The 14,561-nt window shown below is 35.1% G+C and overlaps 1 long non-coding RNA gene across 1 annotated transcript in view; it reads right to left on the bottom strand.

Moving 5' to 3' along the window:
- Positions 1–35: 35 nt before the first annotated feature.
- The window catches only part of LOC149896905 (uncharacterized), a 44,698-nt gene continuing 30,172 nt past the window's right edge, over positions 36–14,561 (bottom strand). The window contains exon 3 of the long non-coding RNA XR_016458265.1: positions 36–101. This is a non-coding gene — a long non-coding RNA (uncharacterized LOC149896905). The remainder of the gene's footprint in view (positions 102–14,561) is intronic.

The following is a 14,561-nucleotide window of genomic DNA, read 5'->3' as shown; positions in this document are numbered from 1 at the left end:
GTAGAAAATATGTAGAAGATAATAATTTAACATACCAGTAGCCGCGCGATGTCTTCTCGTCTTATGAACATGGATCTTATGTGCCAAATGATGAGCTGCATCTGGAAAAACGGAAATATAACCTGTTTAATTTCATATCTATGCTTTATACCAATTGGAAAGATTTGTTGGGTTGGTTGAACGCGTTAATCTCAGGAACTACGGGTCCGATTTGAAAAATGATTTCAGTGTTTGATAGCCCATTTATCGAGGAAGGCTATAGGCTATATACCATCACGCTAAGGCCAAAAGGAGAGTTGCAATGGGGGTAAAACAACGGGGCGCAGCGTACAACACATTATGTCTTCAAGAGGAGAGTGAACAGGTACATTCTAGGGAAGCGCGCTCCATCTTAGGCCACATCTCAGCTTACCATCAGGCGAGATTGTGGCCAAGCGCATATTGTACAATAAACAAAAAAAAAACCTGAAGAGTTTCAAAGAGCTTATATCAGGTTCAGGTGGGTTCGTTTTTGTATTTCATAGCGTAGTCGTCAATAAAAAATATTGCAGGAACGGGAAAAATACCTATTTCTTTTGAAGATGAATTTTCGTCGGTCGTGCTTTAACTAGTCTGTAGATGATATAAGTGAAGTCCCATGTCCCCAAGTGGGGTAAGGGGCAGATGCATTATACATCTGTTTCACTGATCGATTTTCGCTCACGCGTCAACCACTGTACCAAGGAGGCGCGGCGGTCTGTAGATGATATACACATTTAAAAATTCATAATAGTGTTTCATCAATAAAATTGAAGGGTAGCGAAACAAAATATATTCCTAGACCTTTCCTAGACATGTACATTATCATACAAGTTTCGTTCTAGACAATCTTGGGAACGAAAAAACTACCTCGCAAGTTTCAATAAAACAAATCCCAAAATAGACCCAGTACACACGGACAAACGGTTAAACAACCGGCCAGTGTAAACCGGGCCTAATGTAATTGATAAACACACACTGTCGGTGATTTCAAAGGATCGCTATTCTTGGGGTGAAGATCTTCTTTTATCTTTACTTAAATAAACTTGCTGCTCCCGGTTTCGGCTGGTGAGGATCGATTTTAACCGATTGTGTTGTGGAGGGTAATGTTTTACTAGCACTAAACTAACTATTTGGGTAAACTATTTGGTTATTTAGTTGAAATCTTATCTTCAGATGTATCGCTGGATTTATCTTATTTTTTATTTAATCTTTGAAAGTGATATAGTATAACGGCGGATACGGCGGACTTATCATTTAAACATAATTTTTAGCCTATAATTCTCTTTACGAAAACGTCTATAGGCTATAGGGGGTTATAAGGGGTTGTCTTAACGCAGAATAACTCGATTGTGGAATAATGACAAAGCTATATACGTCATTAATTAAGTTAAGCGCGTCACACACGGTGAAGATACTATAAGGCGCGGGTCAAACACAAGCGGCGCGGGCGCGGGCGTGCCATAAGCGCACCTCTTGAATCTGTTTTGCACCACGTCCTTCTTATACATTTTGTATGAAAGAATTTTGGAAAGGCGACGAGGCGGCACGCCACGGTTGCGCCGCGGGCGTACCGCAGGCGTACCGCAGGCGCGCTTCCCCCATCGCATCCAAATAGAGGTCAATTCACGGTCATACACAATCAAAAACAAATCGGGTGGTAGCCTGTCAGTCAAAAATGTGTTCTCTCTGTGTGGAATTATATAGAGCTGCTATTACATACCCTTCTTCGTTTTGTTTTTAAAGGTGAATTGAATTAATCGATGAAATTATTTACACAGGTGATGGCAGTAGGGAAAGTGAAAATGAAGAAGAGCATAATGAAAGTTCCCATGTATTTACAATGTCAGAAATAAAGATAATCCTGATTTTGATTGTGTTTTTTATTTATTTGTAATTGTAATAATATTGTGGAATGATCAGTACTGTAAATACTTTTAAACTGAGATTTTAATGATAAGATTTATATGGTTTAAATGTAAACCTGTGTTTGAAAACCATATTTTATCTAAGTATACTAATATTATAAAGAGGAAAGGTTTGTATGTATGTATGTATGTATGTATGGTTTTCACGCATAAACTAGGTACTGGACCGATTTTGATGAAATTTGGCACAGATAATCTTTAGACCCTGAGAAAGAACATAGGCTACCTTTTATTGCGAAATATGTACCACGGGCGAAGCCGGGGCGGACCGCTAGTACAATATAAATTTTGTGTTATTTTAACCTTCTTTTCTTCCATCATTACACCAGTACTACTTTAAAATTACTTTAAAAGTAGGTACTATAAAATTTTCCAAGTAAATTCCAACATTTCCAACAAAGATATATTTGCAATCGTGGGGTTATCCTCGCTATTTACTTACAAGGAATTATCAAAACAAAATCGTTACTTTCAAATTAACGTTACTTTCAAATCTCTTTTAGCACAAAAAACATAATTTTACTAAATTATGCATGAAGAAAATGCATTTAACCACTCTATATAAATATCATTTTCGGACGCCAACAGCGCGCCCGATGCGCGCCGGCAGCGCGCCCGAGGCGCGCCGGCAGCGCGCCCGAGGCGCGCCGGCTGGCGCGCCCGCGGTGCGCCCGATGCGCGCCGCGCCGCTTGTATATGTCCCGCGCCTAATATTTTATCTTAAGATACTGTTATATTTTATATTACAGTATCTTAACGCATCCGGTATTTTGTGGGTCATTTGTAACAGGATGGCGGTTCTACAGGAGTCTTAGTACGCAATGACAAAAAGAAAAATGATGGTCCGAACGCTGATACCGGATGCGTGTGACGCGCTTAAGTATGTCTTCACTTTCCCATACTGAAAAAATAATACTGGTTTAATCTACTTTTTTTTGTGATTTTGGCTCTACAAATGACCATACATACATACCTACTATGGACGAAGTTATATAAATCTTCAGTTTAGTCTCTCATCGCTAACTTAATAACAAAGTGTGAATGCTGATATGAGCGCGATAGCTGAACACAAACAGATGCGGTTCGGCGGTTCGTTCAAAGAGTTCCCAGTGAATGACCACACGTCTTCTAATTGCAGGACAAATAAATTATTATTTATGATTAAAATTGTAGTCATATTATGAAGATTCGTATAATTGGAAATGATAACGTATGTAATGGTTGTTTACTTATTACATGAATTGAAATCACTACATAGTATAAAACAAAGTCGCTTTCTCTGTGCCTATGTATGCTTAAATTTTTAAAACTACGCAACGGATTTTGATGAGGTTTTTTTAATAGATAGAGTGATTCATGGGGAATGTTTTAGTATGTAATTTATTAGGTTTTAGACAAAGCGGGCGAAGCCGCGGGCGGGTCGTTAGTTAAATATATACCGTTGAAAACTGTTTATTGATGTGCTGTGATTGTGCAAATGTGATAATCGCGTATTAAATTATTTCATACATTCATTTCAAATGGATAGGATAATGTTTTCTTGAGTCAATTACGTAAACCATAACGTGTGCATTACTATAATTATTTTCTGCCTTAACGTTCTCAACAATTTTATAGTTCTGAACAAAGTTGTATGAAAGTGAAGTCCCATGTCCCCTAGTGGGGTAAGGGGCAGATGCATTATATTATACATCTGTTTCACTGATCGATTTTCTTTAGGGACAAGTAGGTGATCAGCCTTCTGTGTCCTACCAGACCGTTAAAAAAAAATATGAAAAAGATTCGTTTTTTCATTTTTTTTCTTCGTCTCTACCGGGAATCGAACCCAGGACCCCTTGGTGTTATGCTCACGCGTCAACCACTGTACCGAGGAGGCGGTCAGTTCTGAACAAAGTTGTATGAACTGCTTAATTAAATACTGCTTTATAATAGCAGCAGCCACTATTCTCCATTTCGATTGTTTTCGCATGCCAACAATCATTCACAATAAAATATTGTTGTATAACAAACTAAAAATCTACCATCATACAAATACAGTATAAAACTATTGCATAAATACAATTCACTATAAAAAACGTTGCTGATTCCGCCATTGTTATCCACAATAAACAAACAATGAATTAATCTCACCATCGCGATGTTAACATGAGATTCTATTATAGTGGAAGGCATTTTTCTTGAATAGAAGTTTCCGTAAAGGTTAGTTACTGGGGCACATCGTGCCGGGGTCTAGGCTCCAACAATGGTGCAATTAACGACCCCAGTGTAGCCCGGAGCTAGTTAACTGTCGCATATTTTTATTCAGTTAACGGTGTATGAGTTTTTTCTTATGGGTGTTGTTTTATTTTAGACTAGCTGTGCTGCGCGGTTTCACCCGCATTGCTCCGCTCCCGTTGGTCTTAGCGTGATGATATATAGCCTATAACCTTCCTCGATAAATGGGCTATCTAAAACCGAAATAATTTTTCAAATCGGACCAGTAGTTCCTGAGATTAGCCCGTTCAAACAAACTCGTCAGCTTTATAGTATTAGTATAGGTACTAGTTTTTCTAGGTTTAGCTTGATTGGATAGCGAATTAAAGATTATTAAGGAGCTATTGTGTATATCAAATTTCATTTGAATTAATTCGGAATTATTTTTACGATTAAGGAACATACATTTATCCGTTTTCCAAAAGTGTGGCAGGCAATGAGTGGATGATCAACGAGTGGAAATTACGAGTGTTAAAAAATATCCGAAAAAATAAACACTCAGGGACAGTTTTAATAATATAGCATGCAACCTTACGAGAAAAGTCCCACAAAACTGCAAAAAAAAAATGCCAATTTTACAGACACCCTACACGCCTGATGAACATCAGTCAGTATTGAACCCAAGATCGTCAATTATCACCCGATCACTGCTCATTATACGAGAAAAAGACAAATATTTGTGTTCCCACCACAAATAGCTTTAAGCTTCCTATGAGGTTATTTTTTTTTTATAAAAAAGCTTGCAAATGGACTGCTCGGTCACCCGGTAGCGATCACCATTGTCCACGAGCCTTCACAAGTTTCCTTGTGAAGGTGTTGCCGGCCTTTTAAGAATGCAGGAGGATAAAAAGATTGCGGAGGAAGGAAGGTTTTCAAGCCTTTGACTTGACAAAAAAAACAGTCCCAAAAAGTCCCTCAAAATGCCAAACGTATGGACACCGTACAAGCCTGGTAAACATCAGTCAGTATCGAACCCACGACCGTCAATTATCACCCGATCACTGCTCAGTTGTCGAGAGACAGGCAAATATTTGTGTTTCAACCGCTTCTAGCTTTTAGTTAAAAGTTCGGTAACCTATTAAGTGACATATCACACTAGCGGATTGCGAGCGGTTTCAAAGCGGAGCGGGTGCGCAACGAATACGTTGCGGGCGCGCAACGAACACGCCGCGGTTGCGCAGCGAATTCGTTGCGGACGCGTCATTTTGTATACTCTCGCACAAAAGCCAGCCCTTCCGCCTTGCCTAACTTCCATTCAATATTTCCATCGTTTCTGTAGCACTCAATTTTTTAACCGTACTGTGGAAATGCACTTACTTAACAGTTAACTAAAGATGTAATAACAACTGGAGTTGTTAAAAAAAGGTGCTATAAAATTGAATTACTAGGACTTTTAGAATGTACCATACATTCCAAAAGTATGTAACGACTGACCAGTATAATCTCTCCCATAGCAACGTATGTTATAAAGAGATTTTGTGAACCTAATTATGAGCAAAGTGATAGTGAGTTGCTGGTTGCTTGATAAAATTTTCTATTCACTGCTATTTATCTAATAATAAGATAGCCCTGTTTTAGTTAAGGAGCTTTAACATTTATTTCACTAATGAACTTTCTTAATGAGCAATTAAGTTATCTGATTGCATTTCGACCAAGATTTAATAGATAAAACAATACCCTAAACATTAACATGTTATGAAACTCGTAAAAAATAATGATCTCATAATTATTATACTATCACAAGTTATAAGTAACAACCAGCACGGATTCCATTTTGTTAATGAGTGTACATGACTGCGACGTAAACGTTGCGCATCTGCCACGCGTCCGCAACGAATTCGCTGCGCAACCGCAACGTATTCGTTGCGCACCCGCTCCGCTTTGAAACCGCTCGCAATCCGCTAGTGTGATATGTCACTAAAAACTCGAATTTCTATTACCCGAATCTTAAAACCCCGAAAACGGTTGTTAGAACTTTTAAAAGACAGATGTAATGAATGACAAATTTTTAAAATTCCTTTTTTAATTTCCCAGATGAATCAATTTCCAGATTTTTAAAAAGTATTTTTTTGTTTCCCGTATTCTCATAATACAGATCTCATTATACCAGATTCTCAGAATACTTTTTTTTGTTTCCCATCGTACCATTTTCCAAATAAACTATTGCCAAATTTTCATAATCTTTTTATTTGGATCCCATATAATCATATAACAGATAAACTATTGCCAGATTTTCATAAACTTTTTATTTGATTTCCATACAATCGTGATTATACCTTTACTTTCGACTGAAAATAAACATTGTTAGTAAGTAAATTTATTGTTTTACTTGTCCATTACAGACCGGTTTTAGTGTCAAAGTCGACTCAGTAGGTTAGGTTTGAACTACGACCCCCACGCTAGAACTGACTCGCTATTGTTTTACTTGCCCATTACAGAAAGCTTTAAGTGTCAAATTCGACTCAGTAGGTTAGGTTAGGTTTGAACTGTGACCCCCCATGCACGAGCCGAGCGAGCGAAGCGAGCGTGCCGCGGCAGCGGCCGGCGAGTGCCAGAACCGACTCGCTATTATTTTACTTGCCCATTACAGAAAGGTTTAAGTGTCAAATTCGACTCAGTAGGTTAGGTTAGGTTTGAACTGTGACCCCCCATGCACGAGCCGAGCGAGCGAAGCGAGCGTGCCGCGGCAGCGGCCGGCGAGTGCCAGAACCGACTCGCTATTATTTTACTTGCCCATTACAGAAAGGTTAAAGTGTTAAAATCTATTCAGTAGGTTAGGTTAGGTTCGTGCTGCGACCCCCTGGAAGGATTTCGTTTTGCTGGATATCGTTTATTTGAATTTCAAAAATCTGGACATTGTTTGTCTGGATATCAATTAACTGTATTTCAAAAATTTGTGTTTTAAAAATCTGGCTTTCGTGCATATGGATTACGGTCATCTGGATTTTGTGCATTTAGATTTCGTATGTCTGGAACTCATTCGTCTGGATTGTAAAACGTCGTACAAATAAAGAAATGGGCAAATGAAATTCGGAGTTGCGATTATATGGCAAACAAAACTTCGAAATTTTAAAATTCGGGGTTATGAAAAAATGTCCAAACGTTTTCTGGATTATGATATTCGGAATATTAAAATTCGAGATTAAGATAGGTAACCTAAAAGTTCGTTTGTATGTTCGTTTATAGCGTAGAAACTGTGAAAATTGTATTTATCGATTGATTTTGAACATATCTCATAGAAATATGAATACTTATACCAAGTAATATATAAAATTTGTTATTATTTAGCTTATAAAAAAATTGGCTACAAAATGCTTCAAAAGGCCTTCTGAAAGTGTGGTTAAAAATATGTTTATTAATTTACAGGAGCTTCTAGTTACGAAAGAAAAATTGTGTGTTGCAATAAAAATGTTCTTTGTTTATGGCCCCACCCAATAACAATAAAAATGTTGGTTCTTAAATGTTTGTATGTACCTATTATGAATCAAAATTTGTATATTTGTCGCTCTATCTGTCTATCACATAAAAACTACTGACCGATCTCGATTTTATATAATATATTATACCGAAAATGTTAAGTTTATACCTACTAAGGAAGTGCGATAGGATAATCTTTATAATTTATAACACAATTTGGTCCTATACAAACAAAATATGTTTTCTATTTCTGAAGGATATTAAAAATGGGTCAATAAATTAATATTATCAAAGCATAATATACCTTTCGATAGCACGGTTATTGACCGCCACATACATAAAGTTCCAAGCTTACAAACCAATTTACTAGGTATTTCTTCGCGACTATCTATCTGTTCGTGATAAACCCAAAAACTACTGCACCAATTTTCATTCAGTTTTCACTAAGGGATAGCGTAGACTTGAGGATTGTTTTAGTACCTATGTATATAAAAAGTTGTAGAAAACGCGGGCGAAGCCGCAGGCTAGTTAATAATAAGTCATACATGCTCTGCTTTTGCAGTGCCGTTCAAAAACCACTTATAAAAATAACTAACAGTTTCTACAAAGCCACAGAGAAACATTTTATTAAAATAACATATTTTCCAGTCGCAAAATGTGAATAAACGACCTAGTTATAAAAAATGTTGTGTGGTTTTATGAAACCACGGTAAAAGTGAAACTGTTCGAACGGTTCCGAATCCGAACACTGCTTTGTGTAGCGCATGTCGCGTGTCGGTCGGCTGCCGAGTAGGTATACCTACTCGGCAGCCGCGATACACGCGACATGCGCTACACAGACCAAAAAGTTTGAGACGATGTAATAAAAGTTTCACTTTAATAAGTAACTTATTTTATTAGTTTTGTATGTGAAAATAAATAAAATAACTTATTTAATTACAGTTACATATATAGAAACTCTCTAGAATTTAAAATCATAATAAATTTAAAACAGCATAATATAATCTTGTGAAAATGTCTATAATAAACCTTTTAATTGGTACCTTATTACCTATACCTACACATAATGAAACAAAAAGTTGTAAGTTATTCATAACATTTTGTCAATGAAAATTTTAATTACTTACATAGACATGTGATACATATAATTTTTCTCTTCTATTAACTTTTATTTTAAATCGATAAAAGAAAAATGTTTACAAATTTAATTAATACATTTTTCAACATGTGGTCCATTTATTATCTTTTTGTTTCCATATTGCATTTCTACAAGGATTAGGTAATTTCAGCTGCAGATTCATGTTGCATGAATGAATTTGAAAGAATCAATAGTAATAAATTTGAACGTATCAACGTACAATCTGCTTAAAACCGAAAACTAGATCCTATACTATATTATATTTATATTATATTTTGTATCTATCCTATATATATTATATTTTGTATAGGTACCTCTATTATAAAATCTACAATGCAATTTTAAACATTTGCATATTGCTACATACAGCCCTGACATGTCACGAAAAACATTCCTTTGGCTCCTAGCGCCACGCGGCGACTTGTGGTACTAAATAATGGCGGCGTTGCCATGGTGACGCGGTCGTAAAATTTTATGGCGCGCAACCCCCTAGTGAAATTCGCTTTGGAAACGTTACGTCTAGCTATTTTATTAGATTAGAGTGTTACTTGAGATTTCAAATATTTGACTTGATACTGTTAGCGTCCAATGGATACAGGAAAATCGTAACTTTTGGTATTTTACGCTGCAGTATTGCTGTATGAAAAAATCATACCTTGTGAATGTGCGTTCAATACACTGCAGCAATGAACAACGATGTATTTCAACATAAAATTGTAAAGTTTATGTTCTATGTAAAAAAAACATAAATTCGGTCATTATTACCATGTATTCTACATCAATGATTTTCTCTAGAATGTAGACTTGTCCTAGTACATAACTCGCAACTATTTTTACTAAGTTACAATAATTAATTGAAGTGAAACTTCTTTATCGGGGTTGGAAAAAAAATTAGTGTAACATTTTTCCGTTACACGCCATCTTGTTTTTATCCCTACCACGCGTGATTGACGTATTTCTGTAAAGTTGCATATAGTAAATTATTTTTTGAAAAATAAGGTCATAAAGAAGTTTCACTTCTTACGTGTGTACACTAGTACACGCACAAATTTTTTTTTGAAGTTATTAGCCTGATTCAATTAAAATTTTATATTAATATATAAAATTGTACAGCTACCTAATGGTAGCTGTAGGTAGGTACGATCTGTTCTCAAAATTACCTTGATACATAAAAAAAATAATTTCAAGTACTTATATCATAATTTTTTTCAAGAACTGTGACATGGGCATTTTATATACATACATACAGATATTGTATTACAAATCACAAGAAAGCATTTCTCAGAACGAAGAATCCTGGATGCCTTAGAATCAATTAAAATACCATTGCATAAGTATTGGCAAAGCTAACCGGTCTGGATGACCATCGTTATATTTTACTTACTTCTTGCTAAGGACTGTTGAGAACTCTTCAAAATCTTTGTCAACGGTTTATTTGACTTTTTATAGAAATAACAATGTGGTGTACTTGTATGGGAATTGATCCAATATTATGGTGTAAAAAATTCGATTAGAAATATACTTGTTACGTTTGGGAATACGATTTTCTATCTTATCTAGATATAGTAAACCTATCTAAAAAGAAAGATTTTTCCTGGTGTGTGAATATAATTAAGAAAATGACTAGCCTTTCATCATGCTTTCATCACACTCTGTCTTGTCCATTGACGCTTACAATTTCTGGAGCCTTTATATTGTATGAATTAATTACCTCGTATAGATTTTAGAAAATAAATATGTTCCGTGACAGAACAAAACTGAAAGAGGTGAAAATCCTTTTTCAAAATCGTTCGTTCACATTATATATGTGAACGAACGATTCTCGAAGTTATACATAAACTAGCTTTCCGCTCGCGGCTTCACCCGCTTTGTCAAAACATAATAAATTATATAGTAAATTTTCCTCTTTAATCACTCTATCTATTAAAAAAAACCGCATCAAAATCCGTTGCGTAGTTTTAAAGATTTGAGCATACATAGGGACAGAGAAAGCGACTTTGTTTTATACTATGTAGTGATGAAGTCGTCATATATCTATCCAAACCATTTTTGAAAATTTTCAATCAAACCCGTAGAATTTAAGTTCATTATGTAAATCATATTACCCTGGTTATATACATATCTTTACCCGAGGGAAATAACTCCCTAGTTGTAACTATAGCGTGCTTCGAACTATAAATGAAAATAAGTCGTTAAATTTTTTACGACTGCACTAATTAAGAGCTTAAACAATAAAGCAGTGCGATTAAGGGCTCCAATTCTGTCAAAATGACACTTGAATCAGGGTTGTCAGTTGCGGGAAATTGTTTAGAAATAAACTCTCTTGATGTGGTTACAAAAAAAAAAACATAGAGAAATAATAACGTACGTAGTGTCGGAATAAAATATAATAAGATGTTATAAAATTAAATCGAATAATCTTTCGTTTCTCAATACATGCGTTTAATCAAACACAGATCTGAAAATGCATTTTCTGTTTAATCCTTTTAGCCAGGTTGGAAGATGTAAAACGACATCAAGTTTTTTTATTCACCGGTGATGAACAATGTTTTTCTTCGCCACTTCCGATAATATACATAACAGACAAATTGAAGATTTAAATTCGTTTTTAGCATTCACATACTTCAATTTACAACCTTTGAACCCGTTGACTTTAGATCGACTGTCAGAAGCTTTAATCACTAAGCAACCACTGTATCACGGACTATTTTGATCGATGTGTTATGTCTCATCACTAGGCCACCTCTGTTCATCACCAATTAAAAAACACAAAACTGACAGCCCTGAAGTTAAGGGCCGAGGGGTTCGGGGGTTTAATTATCAGCTTTAATTAAGGATTTGGCTATTGTCCCTGCGAACTATTGTAGCAGTCACTTGGTGTAATGGAAGATCTTACGATTTGGCAGCCATTTTATATAACGCCGATTTGTAGCGAGTGTGAAGGGCTCTTAATGTAAATTAAACCTTTTTGTTAGATAGTATTAACTTTTCAAATTTAGCCTGTGTCAATCTTCCAAAGATATAATCTAAGTATGTAGTAATACATAATATATACTATTTGACCTGGTAAACTTTGTTCTGCCACGACACCATCAGTACTTATATAAATAGTTTACCAATTTTCACATGTGCCTACCGTAGTCCGTATATGTACGTTAAAAATAAGGAACTTAGTTCCAAAATATAAATAGAAACTAAAAAAGCCACAAAATGATAATCATTTCAAATAACAAAAATTATATTCAAATCTCTTCATCGTTTGCAGAGGAACAACGACAGTTAATAAAACAAAATAACAAGTGCAGTCACGTGCACATCTAGTATATAAAATGGCAAAGATTAATTTGAAGTCAGACGGTAGCAATATTAGTTTCGTGATGGGAATGCCTCTGTCTGCCTTGCCACTGTGATGAACGTCAATATAGCTGATACGATATAAATGTATCCGTTTCGCAGGTATAGGGAGACGGTATGACAAAGTCAAAGATGTCTTGTGATGTAGTGGAGGTTGAATATCAAATTTTTGAACATAAAGTTTTAAAATTTTAAGTCGATTGAAAATGTTACCCCATACGAAAGATTGTAAAGAATCTATTATTTATATAAATGCGCATTACGCATGTGACATCGCATTAATATAAATTACTAGCTAAATGTGTTTTTTAATACAGTATATACACTACATCACTGCCAAATATAGTCAAAATTTGTTCAGTGTTTTTCCAGTGAAAGAATACATACCTACCTATCAAAAACCCATTCTCACACACTTTCGCATTTTCAATATAAGAGCTAGGAAGTAGGATACCTAGGTACCTACTCAACTAAATTATAAGACAAATGATCATAAACCTAACACCAAGTAAACTTAAACACAACTTCATTACAATTATTATGTAATAATTAAGTATCGGGGAAGGTATGGACCTACTTACAAAACTGTCATACTATAACTTTCTACATATAACAATACAATAAAACAAAAACGCCGTAACCACGTGTCAACCAGGGGGGCTATTAAGATAAACATAAGACACCCGAATTGAGGGTAGTTGCACATTTCAGTCACGCGCCGACCTAAATACGGCGCGCAGTCGCTTTACGAGTTTAGTATATGTACCAACCTAAAACTGTTTTTCTCTTTTTGTATTTCGATAAAGTTTTATTATTGTATTGTGAGTATATTACTTTGTATTTTGATTTTACAATTGAAATTAAAACAATTTTCGTAATAAATTAAACTTTTGCAATTTGCTAGACTTGATAATGTCTTTTAATATTTTGTCTAATTAGTAGCTTTTATAGAAGTTGATATTTATAATGTATTTAAAATGTTTTTGCACGGATAATATTAATTCTCAATAGTGAAAGAAAATTTTTAAATAGGAAATCAGAAGATCGATTATGTATAGATACAATGTAAATATTAAAGTACTTCTAAATATTATAATAGCGATCAATATGAGAAAATAAAAGGACCTATGCCTATAACAGTTTACGCAGCGGTATATACAAACACAAGAAACATTAAAAAACCTCAAATTTAAACAGAATTCTCACTCGTCTAACAAAAGAATTCCGTCACACGTACGCAGGAACTGTTTAAATTACTCATGAAAAATGTAACAACACCATGTCATTATGTAAATACATACTGTAATTGTGTTCCAGCTGTGACTCGTTTGTCGCTCGACATAATGTCGCATGCGATACTATTTCGTATGCGATACAAACTCGAGCGGTTTGTAAATTATCCCCCAGCTCAAACTTACGTTATGTTTCGATGCGCTTGGTAATAACTTAGCGATAACTTTGTAACCGTGAACTGCGAAACTGTTCAACTTGCCTGTGCTTATGTTGTTCACTTGATAGCTTACGGCATTCAGAACGAACTATGTATTTACTAATTAAAATAGTAAGTTATATTCTATACTAGCTTCCGCCCGCGACTCCGTCCGCGCGGATGTCGGTCTTGGCGTGGGTGGTTTATTTCTCCATTTTGAGTAACTCTGACAATGACATCTTATAAATATCTATTGGACCCAAATACGGCTAGGCCTATAATAATACGCAACGTGTGTTCGCGGTTCTACAGAAAAACGTCTATGGATAAAACTGAAAAATTAAGATTAATTTTTTTTACGTATTTTTCCAGGATAAAAAGTATCCTATTTTACGCCCAGGATAATAAGGTATAATTATACCAAGTTTCATCGAAATCGAACCGTTAGTTTTTACGTGATGCCTGAACATACAGACAGACAGACAGACAGACAGACAAAAATTTTTTTAATCACATATTTGGGTTTGGTATCGATCCAGTAACACCCCCTGCTATTTATTTTTTCAATATTTTCAATGTACAGAATTGACCCTTCTACAGATTTATTATATGTATAGATATCTATACTAATATTATAAAGAGGAAAAGTTTGTAAGTATGTATGTATGTATGTATGTATGGTTTTCACTCAAAAACTACTGGACCGATTTAAAAAATTCTTTCACCATTAGAAAGCTGCATCTTTACTGAGCAACATAGGTTATATTGCATTTTCAAAAAAATTAGAGATCCTTACCAAAAATGCAATAATGTAACCCAAGGTGTAAAAAAATCCTCAATAAAACTTCTGTCATCGCGTGCGCTGCGGAATCTATTGAAGATAGAACAAAAAAATGTTGTACGGTATTATAGAATGGATCAATATCTACAAGAAAGTCCGCGATACCATATGTCCATCTTCAGTAGTTATGTTACTACAACAACTTTTTTACGTTTTCAAAGTAAATAGAAGTGCCGACAGTAA

Source organism: Colias eurytheme, chromosome 27 (genome assembly GCF_061535395.1).
Source record: "Colias eurytheme isolate Ceu_HAF_F1 chromosome 27, ilColEury1 Martin Lab GWU primary, whole genome shotgun sequence".
Taxonomy (NCBI): domain Eukaryota; kingdom Metazoa; phylum Arthropoda; class Insecta; order Lepidoptera; family Pieridae; genus Colias; species Colias eurytheme.
This window is presented reverse-complemented; position numbering and strand designations above follow the sequence as displayed.